The sequence below is a fragment of the Orcinus orca genome, chromosome X (genome assembly GCF_937001465.1).
Source record: "Orcinus orca chromosome X, mOrcOrc1.1, whole genome shotgun sequence".
Lineage (NCBI taxonomy): Eukaryota > Metazoa > Chordata > Mammalia > Artiodactyla > Delphinidae > Orcinus > Orcinus orca.
The window spans coordinates 33,867,109-33,880,557 of record NC_064580.1 but is presented as its reverse complement, the minus strand read 5'-3'; the positions used below and the strand labels follow the sequence as shown (position 1 = coordinate 33,880,557).

The window sequence follows — 13,449 nt, the reverse complement described above, 5'->3', positions numbered from 1 at the left end:
GTAAAATACACAAACGGAAGAATCACAAAGGTTAATGGGAAGCATTTCAGGATATTCAGATCTCTAAGGGCAGTGACCAGTCTCTCCCCAAAAATGTTCCTTTCCCTTTTCGGTCAGAATACTTGCTGGGAAGGACTATTGGTGTGGCCCTGTGGCAATTCTATTATTCTTAATAAGCCAAATGTTTCTTAGTTCCATCATAACTAAAGTAAAAAGAAGAAAGGAAAAGTAATTTGGAATAAATCACTTCAGGCCCACAGGCCATTTCACTTTGGATTCACTCAGGTGTGTTTGTTTTAATAGCTGATCTGAAGGCATGTGAGATACCACAGCTTACCAGATTTTAAACAGAAAAGTACAGAACTTAAAACTAAGCACGCATGCAGCATGGAATAATAATCAAGTTAGGCTTCTTAAAATGCTAACTGCCAGAAAACCTGAAACCAATAGAGCAAAATTCACAGGACAACACAGGCTGAATATTCTGTTTCTCAGAAGGGCTTTTAAGAAGGCTCAAATTCTGAGGTAGCTCCCTAAAAAAGCAGGGTCAATAATGGGTCTTATTTGACAACATGTGTTCTTCTCCCCAAGATATTTGGGTAGGTTTGTTCAAGACTTTTTTTTTTTTTTAAGAAAAAGCAGATGTTGTCAGCAAAAGGCCAGAACAGCAGAAGAGTTTGTTCTCAGGGAAAGGGCTGAACTGTAACAGTGGGCAACGGTTGGAAAGTCACCAACCACGTTCTGGGCTCACACAGCAGAGACATGTTAACTAGGGTGCCCTGCACAGGCGCTTTGTGGGTGAGAAATTTCCATGCCGCTTACCATGGGCTGAGGACACCGCGCAATGAGGAGAGAGGCCAGTGGGCGGAATAGTGTGTGGGGAGGTAGGCATGTAAAAGGGTGAAAGGCTCGCGAGGATCTAGGGTGGGTCCAGGGAGAGGCGTGCTGACGCAGGGGGCTGGCTAGCTTGGCCTCGCGCCATGCTGGGCTTTCTGGAGTGTGAATGTGCGTGGGGTGCACCCAGGGGCCTCGACGACTTCTCTTGCCAGTGTTATTTATAACAGATCTCAAGAGTGGAAAGCTCTAACGCGGTGCCCTGAGCACTAAGTCTTCCGAACCTAGGCGGCGGAGGCCCCGCCCCTCTGTTTCCCACCCTGCCTGGCCCCTCCCCTCCCCTTCCTAACTCCGCCCGGGCCCCGCCCCCGCCGCTTCCCACCGCCCTTCCCGTCGGCTCCTGGCTCCTCCTGGGCTCGGCGGCGGTGGGAAGGCGCAAGCGCAGTTGGCGGCCGGCCGGAGCGCGGAGTAGTGGCGCGGGACGCGCGGTGAGTGCGGTGGCGGCGCGGGGCTCGCAGCCGGGAAACGTGGTTCGGGCGGGCGTCTGGGGAGGGTTCGGAACGTGTGCGGGTGGCGGCCCGGGGAGACGTCGGCCCCATAAGGAGAAACCTGCCAGACGTGCGGCAGCGGGGCTGGCCTCGCTGCCGGACAGTGTCCGGCCCCGGCCGCGTGGGGAGCTGAGTGCGTGGTGGCGGGAGCGGGAGAGGGTATGTGTGAGGAGAAATTGAAGGAAAGGGCTCCAGAGGCTGGAAGTCCGGACTCAGGCTTGGCAGAACCGGGAGCCTCGCCAAGAGCGCTGGAGGGTGTCCCAGCTTCAAGTTCAGTACCCTCGCTTGGTGCCCCTGAGCGGCGGGCGTCCCGGGCCTGTCCCTTCCCCCGCGCTGCCGTCTCGGAGTGCAGAGTTGCCAGGAACATTCCGCGTCGCGGGGGGAGAGGATTTGGAGGAGGTGGGCTGTCGCCCCAAGCTTGTGCCAAGGAGGGAGTGGCATTCGTGTGACTTTCTTCACCCCGCCCCCGGGAATGTGTCCGTCTTCTGGTACATTGTGCTCATGGACGTTTTAACAAAGGCTATGACTGTTTTCTAGGCAGTGGCTGGTGACAGCGGGGGCGGGTCGGTGGAGGGGGGGCGCACGAGGTCGCGGTGCGGCCCTGGGGGAATGGGGAGCGGGGGGGGCAGGCTTGGGGGGAGTGGAAGGAAGGGAACAACCCTCCTGGCTCAGCTTTTTCCTCCTTCCTGGTCCGCTGATTTTGATCAGTGGTAGAAACAGCCTCGAGAAGGATGTGAGTGGAAATGAGTGTGTGTGTGCAGACTTGCTGCAGCCATTGGTTTTGTAATTGTGCTGTTGATGTATTTTCTAAGTGTCCCTTAAGGAGAAAGGCGAAATTAATGGAATTTAAGAGGAAATAATTGAACGGAAGGATGAAGAGGTGGAGTGCCAAAACTTAGAACTAAATTAATGCTTTGAGATAGTTATACTATAAATTAAGCCAAACTTTGAAGGATGTGGAGATGTGAAAGTTAGAGTAAGTGGAAGTTGGTTAGGGTGTGGTTGATTGTTTGGTATTGGGGATATAAAACACCAGGGCAGGGGCTTCCCTGGTGGCGCAGTGGTTGAGAGTCCGCCTGCCGATGCAGGGGACCGGGTTTGTGCCCCGGTCCGGGAAGATCCCACATGCCGCGGAGCGGCTGGGCCCGTGAGCCATGGCCGCTGAGCCTGCGCGTCCGGAGCCAGTGCTCCGCAACGGGAGAGGCCGCAACAGTGAGAGGCCCGCGTACCGCAAAAAAAAAAAAAAACACAACATCAGGGCAAATATTGTAATTTTAGATAAGATTCTGAGGCTTTCATTTTCAAGCTTAGGATCTTTATGGAAAGTAGTATGTGTTCCCAAGCATAGATGTTGATATTTTTACTCATTTGTTTAACTTAATACAATAAAACAAACTGAACTTCTTCCTCCTCCACCCCTTTCCCTCGATTGTGAATCCTGTTTTATAAACATTTACTTTCAGATCTGAAGTGTGTTTAAAGGCTCAGTACCCCCTCCAACCCCCAAATCATGAAGTGAGCACGATTTCTTCTTGTGTTATTGTCATTTTATTCTTTCTTTTACTGTTATTTTAAGTTAAATGCCACTAACATTACCAGATTTGGGGAGGGAGGTGCTAGGGATACTTCCCTTTTCCAGTGGCTAATGAACTCCTATTCATCCCTTCAGACTCAGCCTAATTCACCACTTGGAAAAATTGCCAGATCCATCAGAATGAATTAGTCACCCCCCTTTTCTGCTAAACTGATACTGCTGGCCTTATTTCTCTCTTGCTACTGGAACGTCAGTCTTCTGTGTTATCCCAGTACCTAGGGCTGCTGGGTAGGTACTAAGTGCCTAATGAATACACTTAGATGTTAATAAGTGCTGTTGGAAAGATAGTAATTTGTATCACATAAAGTTCATGGGGTAATGGAAGAAATTCAAAATGCTGAAATTATATTTAGTATTTGAACAACATTATTTGGAATATGGATAAGAAACAAGTATGGAAATATGTTCCCATGTATTAGTCTGTGGATTATCCTTCTAAAAGAGGTGAAAAAGCTTTGCGGATATTGACAAAATAGACATCAGAAAAAGGCCAATTCTTTTAAAAGGTCAACTTCTGACACTGAAACCAGTGAAAAGTCAACATGAAAGGAAGATTAATCATTTGTAGAAAGACACAAATAGGTTGCTGCTGGAATTTAGGAAATTTGTAAGCGGATTAAGCGGGCCAGATGGTATCTTATGAAAGCTAATGTAACTAAAGAAGCTGTAACCTATTAGACCAATTAGAGAGACTAGTCAATTGCATTATACTCCTCCTAAAAGGTGATTTGAGTATTTGGCTAATGAGTCTCTTCACTTCAGAGTGCCCTCAATAGGCTTGTCCTATTTTCTGCCAGCCAGTTCTCTTCACTGCACCAGCACCACTGGCCTTCTAGTCACCTCCGGCTCATAACAGGGATTATCTTCCTCTTGCCCCTCACCACTCAAGCTCATCACCCCTACACCTAGCTTTCGTCTGCTAGATGGATTTACCCATCGCAGAGAATACCGTGAGCAAATGTTTACTCAGCTTATAAGTGAAGAAAATTGATACTTTAGTTTTAAAAATGAGTCAGGATTGACTACTTGGTTACTCTAGGCTTCTGTGCCTGCAAAGCAGAAAACCTATTCTGGCTCTTAGTAAACTTGTAAGGTTTCTCCCCTCAATTTATCCCCTCTCCACATGAAGAAAACTCTTTTTCTTCATGTCACTTTTTAAAAATATATATAATATTAACCACTGTTCCCCTCAAAACACTGCAAGTTAGTGTCTGGTTTTTGTTAGTAAAACTTGGGAATCAGAGAGAATGAGTAGCCGCCATAAAACATTTTCTAAAAAAGTTCTACATCCTCTGTGGTCTGTAGATTCACTGAAAAAACAAAAAAAAATCCCAACTACTGTGATTAAGGCTTCCTACTTAAAACTTTCCTCACCTGGACTTCCTCCCTTATTTCTGGTTTTTCCTCATTCTTTGACCAGTCAACCTCAGTCACTTCCACTGAGTCTTCTTAGGATTCTGTCCAAGACTCCTTCTTTCTCACTCTTTGCAGGAGACAATAATATGGTGGTCAAGGGCGTGAAATTTGGAGGCAAGATGTTAAAAATCTTTCTCTAAGTGTCAGTTTCCTCATCTGTAAAAATGATAATTATAACACCTGATAAGTGAGATCAAGTGTATTAACAGCTTACCATAATATCTAGCACATACTAATTGCCCTAATAATGGTAGCTATCGTTATTCCTAATTGCCATTTCTTATGACAAGTACTATAATTTCACTAGCAGTTAACTTCAAAATATGGATGTATTGACATCTACTCTGTTGGAGCTTCAGTTCTGTGATTGTAGATTCCTCCCATATTTCTAAAACAGGTGGCTTAGCACAGTGGTTCCCAAACATCAGCATGCATAATAATCACAAGAATGCGTAGATTTCTGGGCCCCATCCCTGGAGTTTCTGATGTCTGGGATGGGGCCTGAGGAGTTTTCATTTCTTACAAGTTTCCAAATGATAGTGATGCTGCTGACCCTTGGATCACATTGAGAGGCACTGATCTAGATGGATTAAGACAAATTGGCAGGGAGGAAGGGAGACCAAAAAAATAAAAAACCAAAAAGTTATCGAAGAGAGGAGCATACTTAAAAGCTGGTGGTATCAAATATCTTGTAAAGTTTGGAAAGGATAAAACTAAGAGAACACAGTTGGATTTGGTGACCAGGAGCCTTTTTGTTTGTTTTTCATGTGTGTCAGATACAGAGGGTTGATTTAATTATACTCCTCAGTTGGTGGAATATTATCATTATTATGACCAGAAAAAACATATGGCAGGTATTTGAGGTAATGGTTCTTAATCTGGGGTGTGCATTAGACTCTGTTAGGGAGTTGTTTTCACCAGCATACTTATGTTTAGTGCCCTTCCCCCCAATGCAAACTCATCAAGTCAGAATTTCAGTGTGTGGAACCTGGGCATGAAAAAATTCCAGGAGATTTTCATGTACACCCTGGTTAAGAACCACTTCTTTGAACAATGATGGTCAGGAAGTAGAAGCACTGAAAATAAACCAAGTTTTTGGTAAATTGTTGATGAAGTGAGAAGGGAAGAAAAACACTGGAGTTTGAGAATTTTAAGGGATCAAGAAAACAGGAATGTGTAAAAAGAGGTAAAAAGCCTGCTGGAGTGTTTGAAGGTGTAATGCTAAGGGGATATAATTGATGAAATAGAGAACTGGAGCCAGAGGGCAGGAGGGAATAGAATCGGGCACCAAGAGAATAGAGGGGAAAAGAATGAGTGAAGAAACATAAATCTAAAAGTAGAGAGGGGAGAAGTTGAAGGAACACTCCTTAAGGGAGGTTGTTTGCATACTACTGTTCAGTGGAACTTAAATAGTCCATGAACTCTATGGATTTTTCAAGGTTAGTAATGCTGGTAAATAAACTAGTCAGTTCAGCTACTCCAGCTCCCTCTAATGGTTACACAGTTGTGTTTTTTCACAACTTTTCTCATTTAGAAGAATTTTTTGAAATTAAGTCTAGACTTGCTGTGCTGTAACGCTCTTGCCCCAGCCCTTGCCATAAGATGACATATCGTAAGTATTTATATGATTATTATTCAACAAATGTTTGTGTACCTCTCAGTTGCCAGGCATTGTTCTAAGAACTAAGGATACAGCAGTGAATAAAATATTTGTATTTTATTGGAAATTTCTGTCCTCAAGGAGCTCACATCCTATTTGAGGGAGGAAGATAATAAACAAAATAAATAAATAAAATATAAGTGTGCATGTGTGTGCTGTTTCTCTCTCTGTGTGTGTGTGTATATATATATATATATATACATACACGTATATGTATATATGTGTATGTATGTAAAGTTATAAAGTGTTGCATTCTTTGGAGAAATACAAAGTAGGGAAAGTGAATAGTGGAGCATCTATAGGTATTCACCAGTAGTTGAATAGAGTCTATTGGAGGGTGGTGATCAGGGAAGACTTTGCTGTCAGCAAAGACTTGTAAGAGATGAGAAAACCATTTATTTGGAGGAAGAGCTTTCTGGGCACAGAGAACAGCAAGTATAGAGGTCCTGAGGTGGTACCTTTTTGAGACCTTTTTGCTAGGAATCACAAAACAGTCCTTGTGGTTAGAGTAGCATGAATGAGTGGGGATGAATAATAAGAAACAGGGTCAGATAAGTAAGAAGGTGTGTTGGAGGGTGGGAAGAGCATGTAGGGCTATTCAGCTCCTTGTGAGAGGACATTGTAAGGTTATTGAGTGAGAAGGAAAGCCATGAAACGTTTGAAGAGTGAAATGATGTGATCTGATTTGTTTTTTGCAAGGATCAATCTGAGTGCTTTGTGGAGAATAGATTATAAGGGGAGCAAGAACAGAAGAGACCAATTTGAGGAGAGGTTGTGGTGGCTCGGACCAAGACAGTATAATGCTGGAGGTATGATAAGTGATCAGATTTCCTGCTCATTTATTGGAAGTGGAATTGGAAGGGGAATGTGACGAAGCATGAGAGTCAGGGATGACGCCGAGGATTTTGATCTGAACAACTAGAAGGATGGAGTAGCTATTTAGTGAGATATGGAAGATTGTTGGAGAAGAAAATTTGAGAGAAGGAAGACCAAGGATTCAGTACTAGGCATGCTGAGTCTGAGATGACTGTTTGATATCCAGGTGGAATTCAGGAGAGTGGCATGGGTGGACAGGAAGCTCTGGGAATGGAACAAATCATTACAAGGAAAGAGAAAGGGTTACTCCTTTGCTTTAAAAACATTAATGAACTGGTTTTTAGAGCATTTTAGGTTCACAGCAAAATTGAGCAGAAAATACAGAGTTCCCATATACCCACAAACACACACGAACTCTTCCACTATGAACATCCTGCAACATAGTGGTACCTTTGTTATAAGCAGTGAACCTGCACTGACACATCATTATCACCTAAAGTCCATAGTTTACATTAGAGTTCACTCTTGGTGTTGTACATTGTGTGGGTTTGGATAAATGTTTAATGACATGCATCTACCATTGTAACATCATACACAATAGTTTTGCTGCCCTAAAAATCCTCTGTGCTCTGCCTATTGATCCCTGGCAACCCTGGTCTTCTTACTGTTTCCGTAGATTTACCTTTTCTAGAATGTCAATTGTTGGAATTCCACAGTATGTGAACTTTTTACATTAGCTTCTTTCATGTAGCAATATGCGTTACTTTCCTCCATGTCTTTTAATGGCTTGATAGCTCATTTCTTTTCAGTGCTGAATAATATTCAGTTGTCTGGATATATCACAATTTATCCGTTAATTTACTGAAGGACATCTTGGTTGCTTCCCAGTTTTGGCAACTGTGAATAAAGCTGCTGTAAACATCTATGTGTAGGCTTTTTTTGTGGACACAATTGCTGGATCATATGATAAGAGTATGTTTAACTGTGTAAGAAACTGCCAGTTTGTATTACAAAGTGGCTGTACCATTTTACATCTCCACCTACAATGGATGAGAATTCCTGTTGCTCCACATTTTCACTAGCATTTGGTTTTTTCAGTGTTTTGGGTTTTGGTCATTCAAATAGGTGTGTAGTAATATCTCATTGCTTTAATTTGGAAGTCACCAATGATATAAGATATTAAACATCGTTTCATATGCTTACTTGCCATCTGTATATTTTCTTTTTCAGGTGTCCAGATCTTTTGCCCATTTTTTATTTTTATTTATTTATTTTTTTAACATCTTTATAGGAGTATAATTGCTTTACAATAGTGTGTTAGTTTCTGCTTTATAACAAAGTGAATCAGTTATACATATGTTCCCATATCTCTTCACTCTGGTGTCTCCCTCCCTCCCACTCTCCCTATCCCACCCCTCTAGGTGGTCACAAAGCACCGAGCTGATCTCCCTGTGCTATAAGGCTGCTTCCCACTAGCTATCTTTTTTACGTTTGGTAGTGTATATATGTCCATGCCACTCTCTCATGCCGTCACAGCTTACCCTTCCCCCTCCCCATATCCTCAAGTCCATTCTTTACTAGGTCTGTATCTTTATTCCTCTCTTACCCCTAGGTTCTAAATGACATTTTTTTCCTTAAATTCCATATATATGTGTTAGTGTATGGTATTTGTCTTTCTCTTTCTGACTTGCTTCACTCTGTATGACAGACTCTAGATCCATCCACCTGACTACAAATAGCTCAATTTCGTTTCTTTTTATGGCTGAGTAATATTCCATTGTATGTATGTGCCACATCTTCTTTATCCATTCATCTGATGATGGGCACTTAGGTTGTTTCCATCTCTGGGCTATTGTAAATAGAGCTGCAATGAACATTTTGGTACATGACTCTTTTTGAGTTATGGTTTTCTCAGGGTATGTGCCCACTAGTGGGATTGCTGGGTCATATGGTAGTTCTATTTGTAGTTTTTTAAGGAACCTCCATACTGTGCTCCATAGTGGCTGTACCAATTCACATTCCAACCAGCAGTGCAAGAGTGTTCCCTTTTCTCCACACCCTCTCCAGCATTAATTGTTTCTAGATTTTTTGATGATGGCCATTCTGCCCAGTGTGAGATGATATCTCATTGCAATTTGATTTGCATTTCTCTAATGATTAATGATGTTGTGCATTCTTTCATGTGTTTGTTGGCAGTCTGTATATCTTCTTTGGAGAAATGTCTGTTTAGGTCTTCTGCCCATTTTTGGATTGGATTGTTTGTTTTTTTGATATTAAGCTGCATGAACTGCTTATAAATTTTGGAGATTAATCCTTTGTCAGTTCCTTCATTTGCAAATATTTTTTTCCCGTTCTGAGGGTTGTCTTTTGGTCTTGTTCATGGTTTCCTTTGCTGTGCAAAAGATTTTAAGTTTCATTAGGTCCCATTTGTTTATTTTTGTTTTTATTTCATTTCTCTAGGAGGTGTGTCAAAAAGGATCTTGCTGTGCTTTATTTCATAGAGTGTTCTGCCTATGTTTTCCTCTAAGAGTTTGATAGTTTCTGGCCTTACATTTAGGTCTTTAATCCATTTTGAGCTTATTTTTGTGTATGGTGTTATGGAGTGATCTAATCTCATACTTTTACATATACCTGTCCAGTTTTCCCAGCACCACTTATTGAAGAGGCTGTCCTTTCTCCACTGTACATTCCTGCCTCCTTTATCAAAGATAAGGTGACCATATGTGTGTGGGTTTATCTCTGGGCTTTCTATCCTGTTCCATTGATCTTTCTGTTTTTGTGCCAGTACCATACTGTCTTGATTACTGTAGCTTTGTAGTATAGTCTGAAGTCAGGGAGCCTGATTCCTCCAGCTCCGTTTTTTTGTTCTCAAGATTGCTTTGGGTATTCGGGGTCTTTTGTGTTTCCATACAAATTGTGAAATTTTTTGTTCTAGTTCTGTGAAAAATGCCAGTGGTAGCTTGATAGGGATTGCATTGAATCTGTAGATTGCTTTGGGTAGTAGAGTCATTTTCACAATGTTGATTCTTCCAATCCAAGAACATGGTATATCTCTCCATCTAGTTGTATCATCTTTAATTTCCTTCATCAGTGTCTTATAATTTTCTGCATACAGGTCTTTTGTCTCCTTAGGTTTGTTCCTAGATATTTTATTCTTTTTGTTGCAGTGGTAAATGGGAGTGTTTTCTTGATTTCACTTTCAGATTTTTCATCATTAGTGTATAGGAATGCCAGAGATTTCTGTGCATTAATTTTGTATCCTGCTACTTTACCAAATTCATTGATTAGATCTAGTAGTTTTCTGGTAGAATTTTTAGGATTCTCTATGTATAGTATCATGTCATCTGCAAACAGTGACAGCTTTACTTCTTCTTTTCTGATTTGGATTCCTTTTCTTTCCTTTTCTTCTCTGATTGCTGGGGCTAAAACTTCCAAAGCTATGTTGAATAACAGTGGTGAGAGTGGGCAACCTTGTCTTGTTCCTGATCTTAGTGGAAATGCTTTCAATTTTTCATCATTGAGGATGATGTTGGCTGTGGGTTTGTCATATATGGCCTTTATTATGTTGAGGAAAGTTCCCTCTATGCCTACTTTCTGCAGGGTTTTTTTTATCATAAATGGGTGTTGAATTTTGTCAAAAGCTTTCTCTGCATCTATTGAGATGGTCATATGGTTTTTCTCCTTCAATTTGTTAATATGGTGTATCACATTGATTGATTTGCGTATATTGAAGAATCCTTGCATTCCTGGAATAAACCCCACTTGATCATGGTGTATGATCCTTTTAATGTGCTGTTGGATTCTGTTTGCTAGTATTTTGTTGAGGATTTTTGCATCTTGTTCATCAGTGATATTGGCCTGTAGTTTTCTTTCTTTGTGACATCCTTGTCTGGTTTTGGTATCATCGTGATGGTGGCCTCGTAGAATGAGTTTGGGAGTGTTCTTCCCTCTGCTAGATTTTGGAAGAGTTTGAGAAGGATAGGTGTTAGCTCTTCTCTAAATGTTTGATAGAATTTGCCTGTGAAGCCATCTGGTCCTAGGCTTCAGTTTGTTGGAAGTTTTTTAATCACAGTTGCAATTTCAGTGCTTCTGACTGGTCTATTCATATTTTCTATTTCTTCCCGATTCAGTCTTGGCTGGTTGTGCATTTCTAAGAATTTGTCCTTTCTTCCAGGTTGTCCATTTTATTGGCATAGAGTTGCTTGTAGTAATCTCTCATGATCCTGTGTATTTCTGCAGTGTCAGTTGTTACTTCTCCTTTTTCATTTCTAATTCTATTGACTTGAGTCTTCTCCCTTTTTTTCTTGATGAGTCTGGCTAATGGTATATCAATTTTGTTTATCTTCTCAAAGAACCAGCTTTTAGTTTTATTGATCTTTGCTATCATTTCCTTCATTTCTTTTTCATTTATTTCTGATCTGATCTTTATGATTTCTTTCCTTCTGCTAACTTTGGGGTGTTTTGGTTCTTCTTTCTCTAATTGCTTTAGGTGCAAGGTTAGGTTGTTTATTTGAGATGTTTCCTGTTTCTTAAGGTAGGATTGTATTGCTATAAACTTCCCTCTTAGAACTGCTTTTGCTGCATCCCATAGGTTTTGGGTCGTCGTGTCTCCTTTGTCATTTGTTTCTAGGTATGTTTTGATTTCCTTTTTGATTTCTTCAGTGATCACTTCGTTATTAAGTAGTGTATTGTTTAGCCTCCATGTATTTTGTATTTTTTACAGTTCTTTTCCTGTAATTAGTATCTAGTCTCATAGCATTGTGGTCGGAAAAGATACTTGATACAATTTCAGTTTTCTTAAATTTACCAAGGCTTGACTTGTGACCCAAGATATGATCTATCCTGCAGAATGTTCCATGACCACTTGAAAAAAATGTGCATTCTGTTGTTTTTGGATGGAATGTCCTATAAATATCAGTTAAGTCCATCTTGTTTAATGTATCATTTAAAGCTTCTATTTCCTTATTTATTTTCATTTTGGATGATCTGTCCATTGGTGAAAGTAGGGTGTTAAAGTCTCCTACTATGAATGTGTTACTATCGATTTCCCCTTTTAGGGCTGTTAGTATTTGCCTTATGTATTGAGGTGCTCCTATGTTGGGTTCATAAATATTTACAATTGTTATATCTTCTTCTTGGATCGATCCCTTGATCATTATGTAGTGTCCTTCTTTGTCTCTTGTAATAGTCTTTATTTTAAAGTCTGTTTTTTCTGATATGAGAAGTGCTGCTCCAGCTTTCTTTTGATTTCCATTTGCATGGAATATCTTTTTCCATCCCCTTACTTTCAGTCTTTATGTGTCTCTAGGCCTGAAGTGGGTCTCTTGTAGACAGCATATATATGGGTCTTGTTTTTGTATCCATTCAGCCAATCTGTGTCTTTTGGTAGGAGCATTTAGTCCGTTTACATTTAAGGTAATTATCAATATGTATGTTCCTATTCCCATTTTCTTAGTTGTTTTGGGTTCGTTATTGTATGTCTTTTCCTTCTCTTGTGTATCCTGCCTAGAGAAGTTCCTTTAGCATTTGTTGTAAAGCTGGTTTGGTGGTGCTGAACTCTCAGCTTTTGCTTGTCTGTAAAGGTTTTAATTTCTCCATCAACTCTGAATGAGATCCTTGCTGGGTAGAGTAATCTTGGTTACAGGTTCTTCTCCTTCATCACTTTAAATATGTCCTGCCACTCCCTTCTGGCTTGCAGAGCTTCTGCTGAAAGATCAGCTGTTAACCTTATGGGGATTCCCTTGTGTGTTATTTGTTGTTTTTCCCTTGCTGTTTTTAATATGTTTTCTTTGTATTTCATTTTTGACAGTTTGATTAATATGTGTCTTGGCGTATTTCGCCTTGGATTTATCTTGTATGGGACTCTCTGTGCTTCCTGGACTTGATTAACTATTTCCTTTCCCATATTAGGGAAGTTTTCAACTATAATCTCTTCAAATATTTTCTCAGTCCCTCTCTTTTTCTCTTCTTCTTCTGGGACCCCTATAATTTGAATTTTGGTGCATTTAATGTTGTCCCAGAGGTCTCTGAGATTGTCCTCAGTTCTTTTCATTCTTTTTTCTTTATTCTGCTCTGCAGTAGTTATTTCCACTGTTTTATCTTCCAGGTCACTTATCCGTTCTTCTGCCTCAGTTATTCTGCTATTGATCCCTTCTAGAGTATTTTTAATTTCATTTATTGTGTTTTTCATTGTTGCTTGTTTCATCTTTAGTTCTTCTAGGTCCTTATTAAATGTATCTTGCATTTTGTCTATTCTATTTCCAATATTTTGGATCATCTTTACTATCATTATTCTGAATTCTTTTTCAGGTAGACTGCCTGTTTCCTCTTCATTTGTTAGGTCTGGTGGGTTTTTATCTTGCTCCTTCATCTGCTGTGTGTTTTTCTGTCTTCTCATTTTGCTTATCTTACTGTGTTTGGGGTCTCCTTTTTGTAGGCTGCAGATTCGTAGTTCCCATTGTTTTTGGTGTCTGTCGCCAGTGGCTAAAGTTGGTTCAGTGGGTTGTGTAGGCTTCCTGGTGGAGGGGGCTAGTGCCTGTGTTCTGGTGGATGAGGCTGGGTCTTGTCTTTCTGGTGGGCAG

The 13,449-nt window shown here is 40.9% G+C and overlaps 1 protein-coding gene across 2 annotated transcripts in view; it reads left to right on the top strand.

Moving 5' to 3' along the window:
• The window catches only part of PRRG1 (proline rich and Gla domain 1), a 151,795-nt gene that overhangs the window by 16,923 nt on the left and 121,423 nt on the right, over positions 1–13,449 (top strand). Inside the window, exon 1 of one of the 2 annotated variants that reach the window (XM_004286379.3) lies at positions 1,198–1,322. The exons of the other annotated variant lie outside the window; for it this stretch is intronic. The gene's annotated coding sequence lies outside the window, so the exon portion shown is untranslated. Of the gene's footprint in view, positions 1–1,197; positions 1,323–13,449 lie in introns of those variants that run through there. 2 annotated transcript variants of the gene reach the window in all.